Below are 15,632 nucleotides of genomic sequence, written 5' to 3' on the forward strand. Positions count from 1 at the left end.
ATGAGCTGGCCCAAACTAACACTCCCATCCATCCCTGCTTTCTGGGATCATTACTTCCAGCAAATTAGAGTTGTAAATTTGGTCTGAAGACAGAAAGACAAGCTTAATGGCCCTACAGAATATTATCACAAGCCATTGTTGACTATTTTGTTATGTTTCAAGTGAAGTCTTAATTATGATATCACAAGGCATTATGCCAAGAATCCTATTCGGTTAAAGCAAGCCCATTATCCAACTTTTTGCCTTTTGCAATTCAGCTAGATTATATTTTTTCAATTGAGTTTCCATTTCCACATTCAGCAGTGATGTAATTCTGCTTGTACTCTTTTCTATTACTATTTCTTGGTAAATGGATTAGTTTGAATACTTCTTTCTGTTTATTTTCCAGAATTAGCAAAATAAATTTTCTAGAGGATGAAGCATTTGTAAGTAAAATCCACTTTCCTTTGGAATGTTATACATTATTTCATAAAGAGCTCGCACTGTTTTTCAGTTATTTAGGAGGCTACAGTAAAACTAGAATGGATATTACAGATGCAGAAACATAAGGAGTAGTTAGCAGCCTTTTATCCTAGGAGACATGTGCCTAAATTCTGTTTGTCTTGTGCTTGTACTTGTTCACTTCAAAGCTGTAAATCGGTGCAACTGAATTGCACCCTTCTAGCTAAAGATCCAGGACTGAGGTGTGTAGACTTGAAAGGCAGAGATAGAAAAAGTGGCAGAACTATGCCATTCTAGGTATTGAGACTGAGAGGTCTACAGATGTATATCATGTATTCACTCCATCAAATTGTATTACTTCCGCTCCTTTTCTTCAGCTGTTTACTTGTAATTCTTGAGGAGGAGATAGAATGAAACAGCTCTCTATTTAGAGGTGACAGAAACACAACATAAGCCACATCCAGAGAAGCACCTTTGATTTGCTCTTCTAGGGCAGAACTCATATCTGTGGAGTAGGAGAAGCTGACACCATTCCCTGCCACAGCTGAGCACCTTCATGGGGTGAGGACAGCAAAGTGCACATACCTCCACTGAGATCTCTACTGTCATTATTGCAGGAAAGAGAACTCCTGTTATCTATTGACTTCCATTGAAAACTTTCTAAAATAACATATTCTCCCTTAAAATTTCAATGTAAATGTTATTTCCTTTGCAGTGACTTATCTTCTGATGGGATTAACCTATTATTTTTTTTTCTTTCCTGAAAGGACTTTGTTTATTTTTCATCTCATTTTACTTATAAAAGACAGTGCATCATGTGCTGGCTCATCCTTCCTTTCAGTGTAAAGAGAGATCAGAAATATTCTAATCTCCTTTTATTATTTCATGTGTTTCATCTTTTTCTTTACTTAATGCAATAGGGGCTATAAAATATTTTTCCTGTGAATATGCATACATATTTTCAGATATCAAAGGCTGAGATGTGGTCTGGCATTTCTGAATGACATGTAACATGGCGGGATGTAGACTGCCTGTAATTGCTACGATAATTGCATAAACTATTTGGCTAGAGCAAATGCTACTTCCTTCTCAATGAAGTCTGTTGCTGCTTAACACTACTGGCTACATTCTGAGGAGACGAACTGTTTATCTTCCAAGAGGAGACAATAATTTATTCCTCTAAACCATTAATTAAAATACGAACACAATGACTTTGAATCAGATTTAGCCTGCATTATTGGTTCTGGGTTTTGAAATGGAGATTGTCGTTGGCAGCTGCGGGCTGCACACAAAAAGTTAAGACGTAAAAGACTAATTTCTGTCTTATCACATGGAAGTGCAAATTACCCCTTTCTTATGATGAACTGAACTAGCTGCTTAAGCTCTAGAATTTAACTGCAGAATTAGGCCAACCCACTGGGATAATTTCAGCGTTGGAGAATCAGCAGTAATTTTGGGTCTCCAGAAAAGGCAAAGCAATGAATAAAAAAATATAAAGGAAGCTAGTAATACCTGAGGCTTTGCTCTCAAAAATAGTCAAAGGTTAGGATTTAAGGCAGCATTATGTTCTTTCCTAGACCTGCTTGCTTCCGGAAATGTGTGTGGATACTTTTCACATAGAGCTGAGCTGCTGTTTTCCTACTGCTGTTGGGATTACTCTCACAACATTTGAAAACACAACTTTTCACTATTTTTCCGCTATTCTAAGAACAATAGTTTTAAAGCAGATATACAGTGGCCCCACTTATTCGTATAGCTTGCTGAGGAGAAGAGCAACTAATGCACTCAAGGAAAAAAAAAGAAATCCCTGAAAATATTCATGTGAACTATTAAATAAAAGCACTGACATTATTTTTGCATCCCTGTTGTGCTTACTTTCCAATAGTCATGGATTAAATGAGTTACTTGTCATGAATATTCGCTAGAACAGTAAAATTAAGTGACAATATATTCATAAAAAGCATATTTCAAATAGGTATTTGCCATGTTCAACAACAGAACACAATGGAGATAAAGCTGCACAATTATTCACAGCAGCCTGAATTTGGAATACTCAAAACCAGCCCTGAAATAAGTTTTAGACCTTATATAGAGTGAAACGGCAAACACACTCGTAGCCACAACTAGTCAGAAAAAAAATGAATTAAAAACGTTATTTGTCTCCGAATCATATTTTAAGGCACTGTCTGCTATGGAATACTATGAAGTCTCACACCTTTTTCTTTATTCTAACAACCACAGGTGTTAGAAATCAAAAAGTCTTGTGTGATCATCTGTGCCATGGCTGTAAATCCGTTATTCCTCTCTGTAGAATCCCTAGGGCTGCACCACATGTGTGTATGTGGGCAGCATGCATGTTAGATGCCCGATGGAATGCAGACTAGCTAGGGATAGCACTGGTCTCCCAAGAGCCCTGTGTCATATCTGCCAGGCCTGTGCAGGTTTCTAAAAAACCCTTGCCATTAAAGACATCACTAGACCCCAATGCATGAACCGCCACAGTAGAGAACTGAACAACCTGACATTAAAGAATTCCAGAACTAGGGCTTCTACTATTATGTTTAGAAACTCTCCCACAGTGAACATCGCCAAGTTTTAAAGCCATCCTCTTCCCTGTATACCGAACAATATTTTTCCTGACATTAATGTCTTTACCACACAGGGCCAAGTGCTGGAGACGCTTCTTGTATAGTAGCACCAACAATATTTACTGCACAGAAGAATTCGTGCAACACAGCATAAGAATTCTCCAGAGTTCAGTCCTTAAAAGGACTATATAATATTGCACAGCAAAGTCTCTTTGTGGAGCAAGCACTTTACAAAGCTGGCGCAGACTAAACATTTCCATTTTTTGTCTGAACATGTCTTAGAAGGAATAAATTCTAAGTCATGCAGCAATTAGTTAAGACATGTGAGTGCAGATGTATTTCTGCAAGCTCTGAATGCTGCATGTCATTGTGAGCTCTTCTGTATTTCAGTTCACTCTCAGCCCAGCCTGAAATTCTTATATTCAGTTGTAAGAAGCCTGAAAAGATGTGGTTGTCATTTTTGTTTGTTTGTTTGTTTTGTTTTGTTTTGTTTTTAACTCAGCATTTAAAGTTCAGTATAATAGAACATCTCAATATGGAAGTCTAAAGACTAAAGTCAACGAGGAATTTGGCCTTTAGTTCTTTAAGACTCATTAGAGGAGTTTCTTCAATTATTAACTTATTAAAAATGAATCTGTGTATATAAATTATCTGTTGTTATTGGAGAAAATGTAACACAAAGGGACATATTTAACATCTTATTGAAATTAGGGGGAAAAAGGCAAAAAAAGGCAAGAGAATAAAGCATGCATAAATCAGAGACAGGGTATAGGTAACTCCTCTCTATTCAACAAAGAGCCACACAGGAGCATTTCTTCAGAGAGCTCTCTCTTTCTGAGCCCTACTCATGTGATTGAGTGTATTTCTTGAGGTAGCACAGGCCTGTAAAAATCAGTCTCCATCAGAGCAAAGCTAATGACATGAGGTAAAGACTGCAAGTAGAAAGGCCTTTATCATTAGCCAACACAATCTATCCCTGTTTGTAATTAATATGCTACTGCTGTAGATTGCTTTCCTCTTTCATATATTTGCACATGAAATGGTTCAGCTAACCATGGCTGAGCTAACCAGAAAGATGTGGAAAGGGCAAAAGACAAGAGAGGTAACAGGGCAAAAGTAGAACTCAATGGGTGAGCGAAGTCAGGTCAACCAGCAAGGAGAATCTCAGAGAGGATGAGGCTGACGGCAGCAGAGGAGGCAGCCAAGCTGTGAGGGGAAGTAAATGCCCTGGGACAGGGTTCAGTGAGGAATACTGTTAACTTCTAATCTGGCGGAATAACCTAATGCTTAATGTACTCCTTTGTGGCATAAGAAAGAGGATAGTACTTCCACGCAGCCACAGAAATCACAGATACAGTGAAAAATTTAAGCTGACAGTGATCTCTGGGGATCAGCTAGTCCAAATCCCTGCTCCGTGGAGGACTACTTGCAGGGCCAGATATGTTCTAGTGTCTTGTCCACCCTCATCATGAAGAATTATTTTCCCTTTATATCCAGCAGAAATCACCTTTGATGTAAACTGTGATGACTGCGTCTTGCTCTTTTGCAATACAGCTCTGAGAAGAGCCTGGGTCTGCCTTCCTTCTAACCTCCCTTTAGGTTGTGGAAGATTGGTGCTGCATGCCCTTTCACTTCTCCGGGCTGAACAACCTCAGTTCCTCCAGCCTCCTCTTGTGTCATACATAACAGCCTCCTAACCATCCTCCTGGTTCCTCAACAGACCCTCTTCAGTTTGTCTGCTTGTCCTGTACCAGGGCCCCAGTATCTCAAACTCAGACTCATACATGCAGATTCCTTGTGCAGCTCAATACATGGTTAGCCTTCATTGTTGACCCACATTTAGCTTGTGTACCACAACTCCCAGATCTGTTCCACTGAACTGCTACCCAGGCAGTCAGTCCCTGGCTGGTATTGTCAGGAGCAGCTATTCTGCCCAGATGCAGGACTTTGCATTTGTTTCTGTTGAACTTTCTAAAGTTCCTTTCACTCCATTTCTCCATCTTATTTTCCCCTAAATAGCAGCCCTGTCCTCCCAGGTGTCAATTTGTCCCCCAACTTTTGTTTCATCCACAAACTCGCAGAGGGTTTGCTCCATCCCATTATCCAGATCCATTATTTCTTGCTGAAGAAAATGTCAAATATAATGGGCTCTAACTTTGCTTTTTGAGGAAGAGTACTTGTAACTGGCTGCCAGTTAAAAAGAAGAAAGTGAGGAAAATAATTATAATTCATAGTACTGGAACCTTATTCTTGCTGAATTAAATCTTTTTTCCTCACTTTCTAAAGTCTTATGTGCTGTGCATTTTTTTTTCCTCTTAGTGTTCATGCTCCTTCAAGGCTTTGTTTTAGCTTTCACATTATATTCAATATCTAAAAGACCTTCACCACCTGAAAACAGCAAGTTCAATTCATTGAGTTCAGTGCAATGTTTGTTGTCAGAGTGAGTCACACTCTGTTACCCATCACAGGCGGAATGAGTTACAATAGTTACCTGCTTACGCCAAACCAAAGGCATTACGCTAAAAAGAAGCCTAGAGCTAAGATAATGCTTTCTGAAGTATTGATGGAGTTGAAAAACTTTTATATAGAATCATAGAATGGTTTGGGTTGGAATGCACCTTAAAGGTCATCTATTTCCAAATCCCCTGTCACAGCCAGGGACAACTTCAACTAGATCTGGTTGCTCAAAGCCCTATCCAGCCTGGCCTTGAATGTCTCCAGGTATAGGGCATCCACAACTTTTCTAGTTAACCTGTTCCAGTATCTCATCACCCTGACAGTAAAGTCTTTCTCCTTAATATCTAATCTAACTCTACTCCCTTTCTGATTAAAACTGTTACCCCTCATCCAATCACTATACTCCCTGATAAAGAGTCTCTCCTTTTCCTATAGATGCCCTTTAACTATTGGAAGGCAGCTATAAAATCTCCTCGGAGCCTTCTCTTCTCCAGGTTAAACAACCCCAACTTTCCCAGCCTGTCTTCACAGGGGAGATGCTCCAGTCCCCTGATCATCTTTGTGGCCTCCTCTGGACCCTCTCCAACAAGGTCCATGTCTTTCTGATGCTGAGGGCCCCAGATCTGGATAAAATACAAGTGGAATCTCATGAGAACCAAGTAGAGGGGCAGAATCACCTCCCTCAGCCTGCTGGCCATGCTTCTTTTGATGCCACCGAGGATACAGCTGGCTTTCTGGGCTGTGAGTGCACAGTGCCGTCTCATATTCAGTTTTTCTTCCACCAAAACCCACAAGACCTTATCTGCAGGGCTGCTCTAAGTCCACTCATAGCCCAGCCTGTTTCATTGTTTGGGACTGCCTTGACCCAGGTGCAGGACCTTGCATTTGGCCTTGTTGAACTCCATGAGTTTTGCACAGGCCCACCTCATTAGCCTGTTAAAGTCCCTCTCCATTGCATTCCTTCCCTCTAGAGTATCAACTGCACCACATGGCTTGTTATCTGGAAACTTGCTGAGGGTGCACTCAATCTCACTGTCTTTGTCCCTGACAAAGATGTTAACTAATACTGGTCCCAACATGGATCCCTGCGGGACACCATTTGTTGCTAGTCTTCATCCAGACATCGAGATGTTGACAACACCACTTTGAGTGTGACCAATGAGCCAATTCTTATCCACCAAGCGGTCCACACATCAAATCCATTCTCTTATCATGTGGGACAGTGCCAAATGCTTTGCACAAGTCCAGGTAGATTATGTCAGTTGCTCTCTCATCTACCAACACCTTAACCCTGTCACAGAAGGCCACCAAACTTCGAAGGCACAATTCACCCTTAGGGAAGCTATGTTGTCTGTCACCAATCACATCTCTGTTCTCCATGTTCATTAGCACAGTTTCCAGGAGAATCTGCTCTGTAATAGTGCCAGACACAGAGTTTAGACTGATGGGCAAGTAGTCCCAGATGAGAGAATATGAAAACTTCATGTTAAGCACTGATGACAGAAGCTGTATTTTATTCTAAACCAAAAGAAAGAAAAAATCTTCAGCATTATGTCAGCTGAGAAAATTTTATTAAAAGGACTTATATGCAGAGAGAGCATGAACAGCAAGGAAATATATGGTTCAAAGTTTTGATTCAGTTCAGCTCTGCTTGAATCTATTTCAAGAACAGTTCTTAAAAACATGTGCGGTGTAATGTCCTGTCAGCACAAGAACTTTCAGAATTTCAAAGATCCTTTCCTTTTCTGATTATACACAACCTGGATCCATACAACTTCCTTTGCTTTTCCAAGGAATAGTTTTGTTTGCCATAAAATGGGAGGGGGTGTGGGGACAATGGGAAAGAAAGTTGTTATTCTATTCCCTGAACTGAATTATTTGGCATAAAAAGAAACAAAGCCTTAACAACCTTTTCCTGAGGCCTGATCCTTTTGCTTTTTCACATTTGAGACCCTCATCATGGGCAGATGCAGAGAAAAGAGTTAAAGACCTGCTACAAAATTCCAGTACTACTCCTTTCTTTAACTTTAATGCCAGAGGCAAGTAATATTATATGCAAATCTGCACATAGTGGAAAGTTGAGGAAACCTGGATCTGTAAAAAATCTCGCAGGCATAAACTGACAAAGAACATTTGGAAAACATGTTTGTCAGCAAAAGAAACTGATATCCTGGAAGTGCTCACAGTGACAAAGATTAACAGAAGTTTCAGCCCAGGTATAAGAAATCTTCATAATACAAGTGGCCAGTTCCAACCACATGTGTTACAAGGAGAAAATGGAACATAAGGAACAGTTTAGAGATTTAAAATATGCACTTCCAAAGGCATAATTATAAATTATGATAATTATAATTGTGATAACATATTGTTATATATCTCCACTTGTGACACAGATAGAAAAAGCACAGACCTCACTCTCCCTAATTTATCACAAGCAAGGTGCAGCAAATGTAAGACCAGTGTTCCTCAAGAGGTTTGGTCCATAATTCCATGAAATAAGCCCTGATCTAAATTGAAACCCTTTCCCTCAGTATATGAATGGTATTTTGAAACAATGTGACCTATTGATGTTTTCACTGTGACATAGTAACACTTGAATCAGGAATTTATATTTGCCAATAACAGAATGAAAAATTTAATTCTCCTTTACTGAACTGAATCCTTTTGATTTGAATTTTGAAATAGTTTTCATAGTTTTCCAAAACTTTAAATGAATCCATTACAAAAAACAAAACAAAACCAAACAAAAAAACCAAATAAACAAAAAAGGAGACAGAAGGATAAAAATAAGGATAAATAAAAACAACTCTAACATTTAGCTAGACCAGAAAACCAGGTAACATTTTATCCTAGTAATAACAACTTGTGAAACTATGGTTTAAACTGTTAAAAAAATGCATCACTTTATTTATATATTTTAGGGAAGCTCTTTTAGCCGTTAAGAACTAGAATGATGCAGGGGCCTCAATTATCCATGAAGTTTAGAGAAAGCAGATCTAGTGGGAATGATAAACTGAGAAGTTTCGTGGCCAAAACAAATATCTGTTATTCTCTCCTGTGGATAATTTAAGTTTTTATTATGCTGCCACGAGTCCCATATGCTGTTTTTGTCAGTGACTCAGCAAAAAGGACGGTCTTCATCACCCCTGGCTCTGGTGCATCTTATGTGAGTATGTCTGGTGCACCCTTGGTGCATTACACCACTGTCCCAAGTGCTAAGCACAAAAAACAGCCCCCGCTGTTTCACAGCAAGAAAGGAGATCAGGGAGAAGAGGAGTTGAAGAGACAGGGTCATGATTCAGATCACTTCAACCTGCCTGGCTGTGCTTGAGCAAGGGCAAGCCAAGTTCTAGAAAATGCAACATGCAGAAGGCAACTTGTTTAAAGCATTAAAATAACTCAAATGTAATAGCATATATAGTCTTCTACACTGAAACCAGCTTCACCATCTGACAGCTGTTTAACCCTTTACAGCTCATTTAGTTTCTTAATTCTTATGGTGCTCTTGCAAATCACTTCCTAGACAAGCTGGAGTGACCTCTGTCTGAGGACACCTCACTGGTAGACCCACTACAGCCTGAGACTCCATGCTTTCTTGCTTATAAGACAGCCTCAAGTCTTTCCACACAAAATGCTCCCCTCAGAGCCTACCAGCACTGCAAGGCCTGTAGGCCAGTCTTGAGTTGAACAGGTTCAGTGAAACCATTTAACAGAAGTTCCTCCAGGTTTCACATTTCTGCTGGTGTGACCCAGTGACAACACTGTTTCTGGGCTCCTGATAGCCCCCACAGCCTTTCCCTATCTTGGATCTGACATCCACATCTGTAGCCCTAACACACTAGTCAACTAGGAATGGGAAGCAAAGTTCACTCTCTTTGCCCTAACAATGAAAGCCAGACCTTTAAGAGGATGTTTCAGCTGTAGAAGTCATCTCTTCACAAACTAGCTATCACGATCTTTATGCTGTCATATAAGGTACCATACAAAGGTGGGGATCATTTTTCTGAGGCTTAACAGATATCACACATACAGTCCAAAGTGAAAGAAATTTCTGCAGGATTAAGAAATATAAAATAGCTGTACAAATTAACAAATTATTTTTTAGTCACATATTCCTCCCAGGACGTGACTTTTCTGTATTATTACATGAGATTCGTATGTAGTGCAGTACGGAGCCAAGAAGAGCTCTCACAGCAACAGCTTGAAGATCATCCAAATAATGAGCTGTCTGCACAGTTTTAATAAATAAATAAATAGTGATTTCTTCCTCTTTAGAAAACCGACAACTCAAAATGCTAACTTAGCAGTACTGTGAAAGCAAATAGAACCACTGGCATGTACACCTAAAAGTTTCCACATGATTGGTCAAATCACCCAGATCAAGGGTAGGAGATACTTCTACTAAAGAAAAACATGTTTGTCAGAATTCGAAAGTATGGCACATGCCTCAAGTTCTAGCTCATATATTAGTTTACCTGCTCAAGGAGCCTTAAGGTGATGCAGCGAAGCCTAGGTACCAAGAGAGAAATAGAGATAAAGAGGAAGGGAGAGGAAGGAAGGCAGGAAGGGAGGAAGGAAGGATGGAAAGGAGGAAGGAAGGGAGGAGGGAACAGAGGATGGGAAGAAAGAAGGAAAGAAGAAGGACAGAAGAGAGGACAAAAGAGTTTATTTATGTTATTGACACAAATTTAGAGTGATCAAATACTGCTTAATAATTTGCTCCTGACAGTCATTACTTTTGTGTCACATTTTCCCAAACTGAAGGATTTATGTTTGGAGAGGCCTGCTGTGTAGGGCTGCAGCAGTGCCTCATGTGCTGTCTGGATCATGTAACGGGGGAGAAGCAGCAATACCTTGAAGTACCACCTGTCCCCAGCACAAACCTCTCCATACTAGTACTGTGCTGCTTCCAGCTCTTTGAATTATGCCAAACAGTAAATCTCTAGGTAGAGACATCAGTTCAGGTTGTTGTATGATGTAGATATTAACCAGCTTCATTTTTCTATGTATGTTTGGGAATGTTTGTTTCTAAATTAGGTTCTGTGGGAGTTAGATGGAAAAGGTGATTATTTAAGAAGAGTGCCAGTGGATACAGGAGTAAAAGATAATATAAACGTTGAAGTGCAGTGCCATTTCTCTTCCTCGATGTTGCTGGTGAAGAAAGCATGATTATTAGTAGATATTTCTGCAAACGTCTTCATGTCTGCCCTCTTGTTAAACAGCCTCCCACTTAGCCACTTTGGGGCAAGGGGGTACTCAGAATTCCCTTAGTATCTTCCACAATAGTTCAGGATCTACTCTGAGCTACACAATTTCTTATGGATAGTAGAAAGGAGAGCCACCAGAGCCATTCTCTGTCCATGCCCCTTGCCCACATTTGCAGTTCAACAGTAAAGAGCAGTTCTGGCAGCTCTAGACATAATATTTTCCCTGAGGCTCTTAGAGACAGTTTTCTTTAATGCCCACAGAGCTGAGCAGAAAAGCCATTCCACAGTTCTCACATAATCAATGTGGGAAAGCCAGTTCTTTACTTAACCATTCCCTCTGACACATAAGCACACACCCTCCACCCCCTACATAATATACAAATGTAACATTAATGAACTGTTTAATTTAAAATACATTGAGTCTTGATCTCTGTTTAGTTCTAGGGACTAACATGGCATTATGTTCTAGTTCTAGGGACTAACATGGCATTATGTTCTAGTTCTAGGGACTAACATGACATATGACAAATCTGGTCTGACCCTGACCATTTTTCAAAACCTGGTTTCTTGTTTGCTAAGCCGAGAGGAAAAAGTTTATGTTACTTTGGAAGAACTCCATGATTATGTGAGGAACAGCTCTGATAACAGCTTATCCCTTATTTGGTCACCCATTTTTGGCTACCCTTTTGAGAAACGTGGAACAGGATTAATTTCCTCAACTATAAATGTCTATACTGTAGCCACCTACATCAGAGCTACTCATCTGGACTCCCTGTGCAGTGGGAGGAATGAAACAGGCACTTGTAAAATGCATAAATCTTGCTTATTTTAGACATCTCACTTAGAACAAGATGAATCACTCGCTGCATGCATTTATTTTTCTTCATTTGCCAGAAGAGATCAGAGATCTCAAAGAAAACTACACTGTAGATTTCTGAAGACGAGTTGAATCCCACCCATCTGTTATTATGACAAAGCCCTTTATAAACAGAATGTTGTGCTATCATCTTCTTTATTTCATAGTCGTGGCGTATTTTTAAGTGCTTCTGAAGTTTATTAATTTGTAAATGTTTTTTTGATAATGTGTTTAAATGTAGTTATCATACTGAAATGTTGTGCAAACTATGTGAAGAAACCATTGTTCCCCTCTCTGCTTTAAGGAATTGTGTTCCTTCAGGTAGGCAAGTGCAGCTGGAGCAATCTAACCAGCTCAGTATACATGCAATTATCTCAATAGAAAGAGCCCATGTCTTTTATTCTAGACTAAGAAGGGAAACAATAGTCATATTTTGAAATAAAGCATTTTTATACAAGGAAAACTGTAGTGATCCTATGGACTTTGCTAGCATAATTATGTGTATTAAAAACACCAAACTCTTGTGTTGTTATATGTTTGTGTAGCTCCAGACTTAGGAGAAAAATGTTTTCAGAGTGTCCTTGAATATTTTGTACCTCTGAGCTTGTCTTAAGCATTCTGCTTTAGTGCTAAGTCTGCAGACAATGACAGTGCAATCATCTTCCCTAACTTTTGGTGTCCACGCTGTAGACACCTATCTCCAAGCTAGCAGACTTCTTTTATAGTCTATGAAGTGGGATGCCTTATAGCATTTTAAGGGTATAATTCATCTGACCTGTTTTAAAGACGTACTTTAAGAAAAGCTGAATGATGCGTTAGAAATGCCCTTTTCTTTTCATTTACTGTAGTCTCCCGAAGACTAACGTAGATGTACGTTTCTCTCTCATACTTGTCTGTTTTTCAGCAAATGAATCCTGCTTCACTGTTCTCCATAGTCTTTGTCTTTCTGACCTTGTTGCTGTTAATGAAACAGGATCACAGTGGAAGTACTTGCACAGGCATACCCATATCATTATTTTAGGAGCACAGCTCCTGGCATGATTCTGGTTCATGCCAAACAGCAGTCTCCCAAAAAGAGGAGGACCGAGGACCATTGTTAAAAAGCATTTTGAACGCAGCAACCATTTCATAGAAAAATCATAGAATAGTTTGGGTTAGAAGGGACCTTCAAAGAGATTTTAGGCCTACGGACATGAGCCGTGCTGTGCCCTGCAGCTTTGAGGCTGAGAACTCTCCCTCTGAGTACTTGGGCAACATGGTCATTATGGTGTCTGGCCACTGGTTGGAGATTGGCTGATTCTAGCCAAGTCCAATAACTAATCTCTACCTACTAAAGATGAAAGTTACTATATAACAGTGTGTTCACTGCACCCAGGAAATTTTACAATGTGGAGAGTACAGCCTCTGACAAGCTTTTAGTTTATGGCACTCAAAAATGCCTTTTATGAAGCACAAAGAAATCCAGTATCAGATTTTAAGTGAGTATGCTCCAAGAATGTGATTATGTCTGTGACTAACCAAACACCTATGATTAGTCCTTTTACTGCTGACATTTCCAAGAGAAAATGGAAATGTTGTGTGTGGTAACTATCTAGCTGGTTTTATAATTGCAGTCTGAGATGACCTGCACAAACATGTATTGCTTGTCGTGTATTCCTAAAAGCACGAAAGCTCTGTTAACCTTCTGGCCTCATGTCTCACATTTAGAGTAGTAGAGGGCTTGCCATGGAGCAAGCCCTGCCCCACACCTTTAACTGACTTTGTCCCTCAACAACTAGACGCAGATCTATGGACTTCCTAGCAAATAGCCCCAATATGTGTGCCCATCTTTGCTGATGCAAGTGCTGGGATCTCCAATAGGTGAGTTTTTAAATGTGAGTGTTCAGGCTATGATTATATTTAGAAATTACGTTTGTTGAGGTGAAACATCAAATGTTAGAAAATAAAGGACTGTTCACTTATTCAGGAAACTGAAATTAAGTGGATCCGTCCACACTCCCCAGTTTTGCTAGTACTTCTGAGCTTGGTAATTACTCCATGTGTACTGGCCAACAAAAGCAGGTGAAAATTCTGGTAACTGTGAGAACTTGCTACAGAAAATAAGTCAGCTGGCCAAATTCTGCTCACTCGGTAGTGGTGTAGTTCTGGAGTATATCTTCCTTAGTATTAACTCAGAATGGAAATAAATAATGACATATAGCTTAGTGCAGCAGAATTTGCCATTTAATCTCTTTTTCTCAAAGCTGTTAGTGATATTACTGTGAACTCTTCACACAGACATTTAATTCCTGAGACAGAAAGTTCTTGTACTGTGTAGGATGCTTACTCCGATGGGACTCAGACTTCCAGCCTTCAGGCCATAGCATTATACGGGACTTTGCAAGAAAACCCCAAATCTGTCAAACATCACACAAATATCAGTTAATTTCTTTAGGAATCCTATCTATGCTCCAAATTCTATAACAGCTCCAGAGAACTACTTTTATCTCCCTAATAAACAAGACTTTTATTCCTTATTCCTGCTGGGAAGCAGAAGCCATTTTCCAACTAAAAAATTTGGAGCAATTTTCCAATAGAGGGTACAGTCCAAGAACTCTAATTAATGTCAAGACAGAGACCTGCTTCTTAGGGGATAGGAACTCAATATCCAATATGAACCTTTTGTTCAAATGTCCTTTTATTCCTAAATGTCCTTGTTTACAGAAGGTTAAAATAGGACCAATCCAAGGAGTTCTGCAGAGCTGTTGTTTCAATAGCAGTTATCATAAATTATGTCATGATAAAAGGAAGCTACACATAATAGCTTAGCCTAAAAAGTCACAGCAAGATCTTACTAGGTTGTTCTGTGGTTTAACCAGCAGCTTGTAAGACACGAGCAAAAGTGAAAAAGGACAGGTAAGATCAGAGGCAAATACTCTTCTTCCATCATTCTGCCAGGTCTGCTATATCACTCTGTGGATTATGTCAGAGAGAGGCAAATGCTGTTCCCCACTAACATCAAAGGTGATGCTTCAATTATTACAATAAAAGCTGCATCAAGACTTCCATGAGATTTCTTGTTATGATCATTTGCTTGGGTTTTATTTGCTTTGTTGTTTTTCCCTACAGGCTTTTTAAGGCAGAACTGAAGAAGATCACAGTTAAAGTAAAATGTGTATGCTTAGGTTTCTATTTCAAAATAGTTTTTGTTAAGAATCATTGTGGTTCGGTCCATTAGCACACTGACCTAAAGGTCAAAGGAGACACATTTTATTACTTATTCTACCAGTAAATTGCCTTGAAGCCTAAAGTAAGTCATGGTACCTTCACGTTTAACCTACTGTTTACCTGAAGGGCTGTGACTTCCAGTCTCAACGCCTTCTACTGACGCAAACAGATAAGCTTTAAAGAAAATACCATTCAAACAAGTAGGTTTAGGAAATATTCACTTTCATAGAGTTCACCATCTGTTCGCTGACTGAACTTTACATATCGGAAAATAAAGCAAACGTGAAGCAGCTTTAGGCATGAGGTATTATTCACAAGTTATTGTTGTATCAGCCTCTCTTCTAATTTTTTTATGCAGATTTTCCCCACCATGCAATTATGCTGGTGGTCTCTCCTGGTCTGCACAAGTCTACTGGCAGGACAGTCTACTTCTTGCCATAAATTACTCTCATTTTTTTAATGGAAAGCTTTGGGGGCAAAAGGACATTTTCTTTAATGATGATATCTATTCCTGCATGAGGGCTTCTGCTGTGTCAGTTAGGATATCGGATTTAAATGCAGACCAAACCAAAGATTGTGCCAGCTTTTCCATTAAAAAATTATCTCAAATTACTCATTGCTTCCTGAAACTGTTTGTTTATAATTGCCCTGGGCTAGTTTTTGCCCAGAGCTGTCATTCTGCTTCAGGATTTTAACAAATAGACTACCTCTAAATATGCTTTAAATCTGAGAAAGCTGAAGGAAAAAAAATGCTTTCCATACAATAATACATTTTTCTTACTAGTCAAGGAACTCTGAGAAAGAGAAATATTCTGGTAAAAATATTTCCTCAACGAGGAAAAATGTCTTCAAAAAATGTCTTTGGAAATACCGATG

This window comes from Caloenas nicobarica, chromosome Z (assembly GCF_036013445.1).
Source record: "Caloenas nicobarica isolate bCalNic1 chromosome Z, bCalNic1.hap1, whole genome shotgun sequence".
Lineage (NCBI taxonomy): Eukaryota > Metazoa > Chordata > Aves > Columbiformes > Columbidae > Caloenas > Caloenas nicobarica.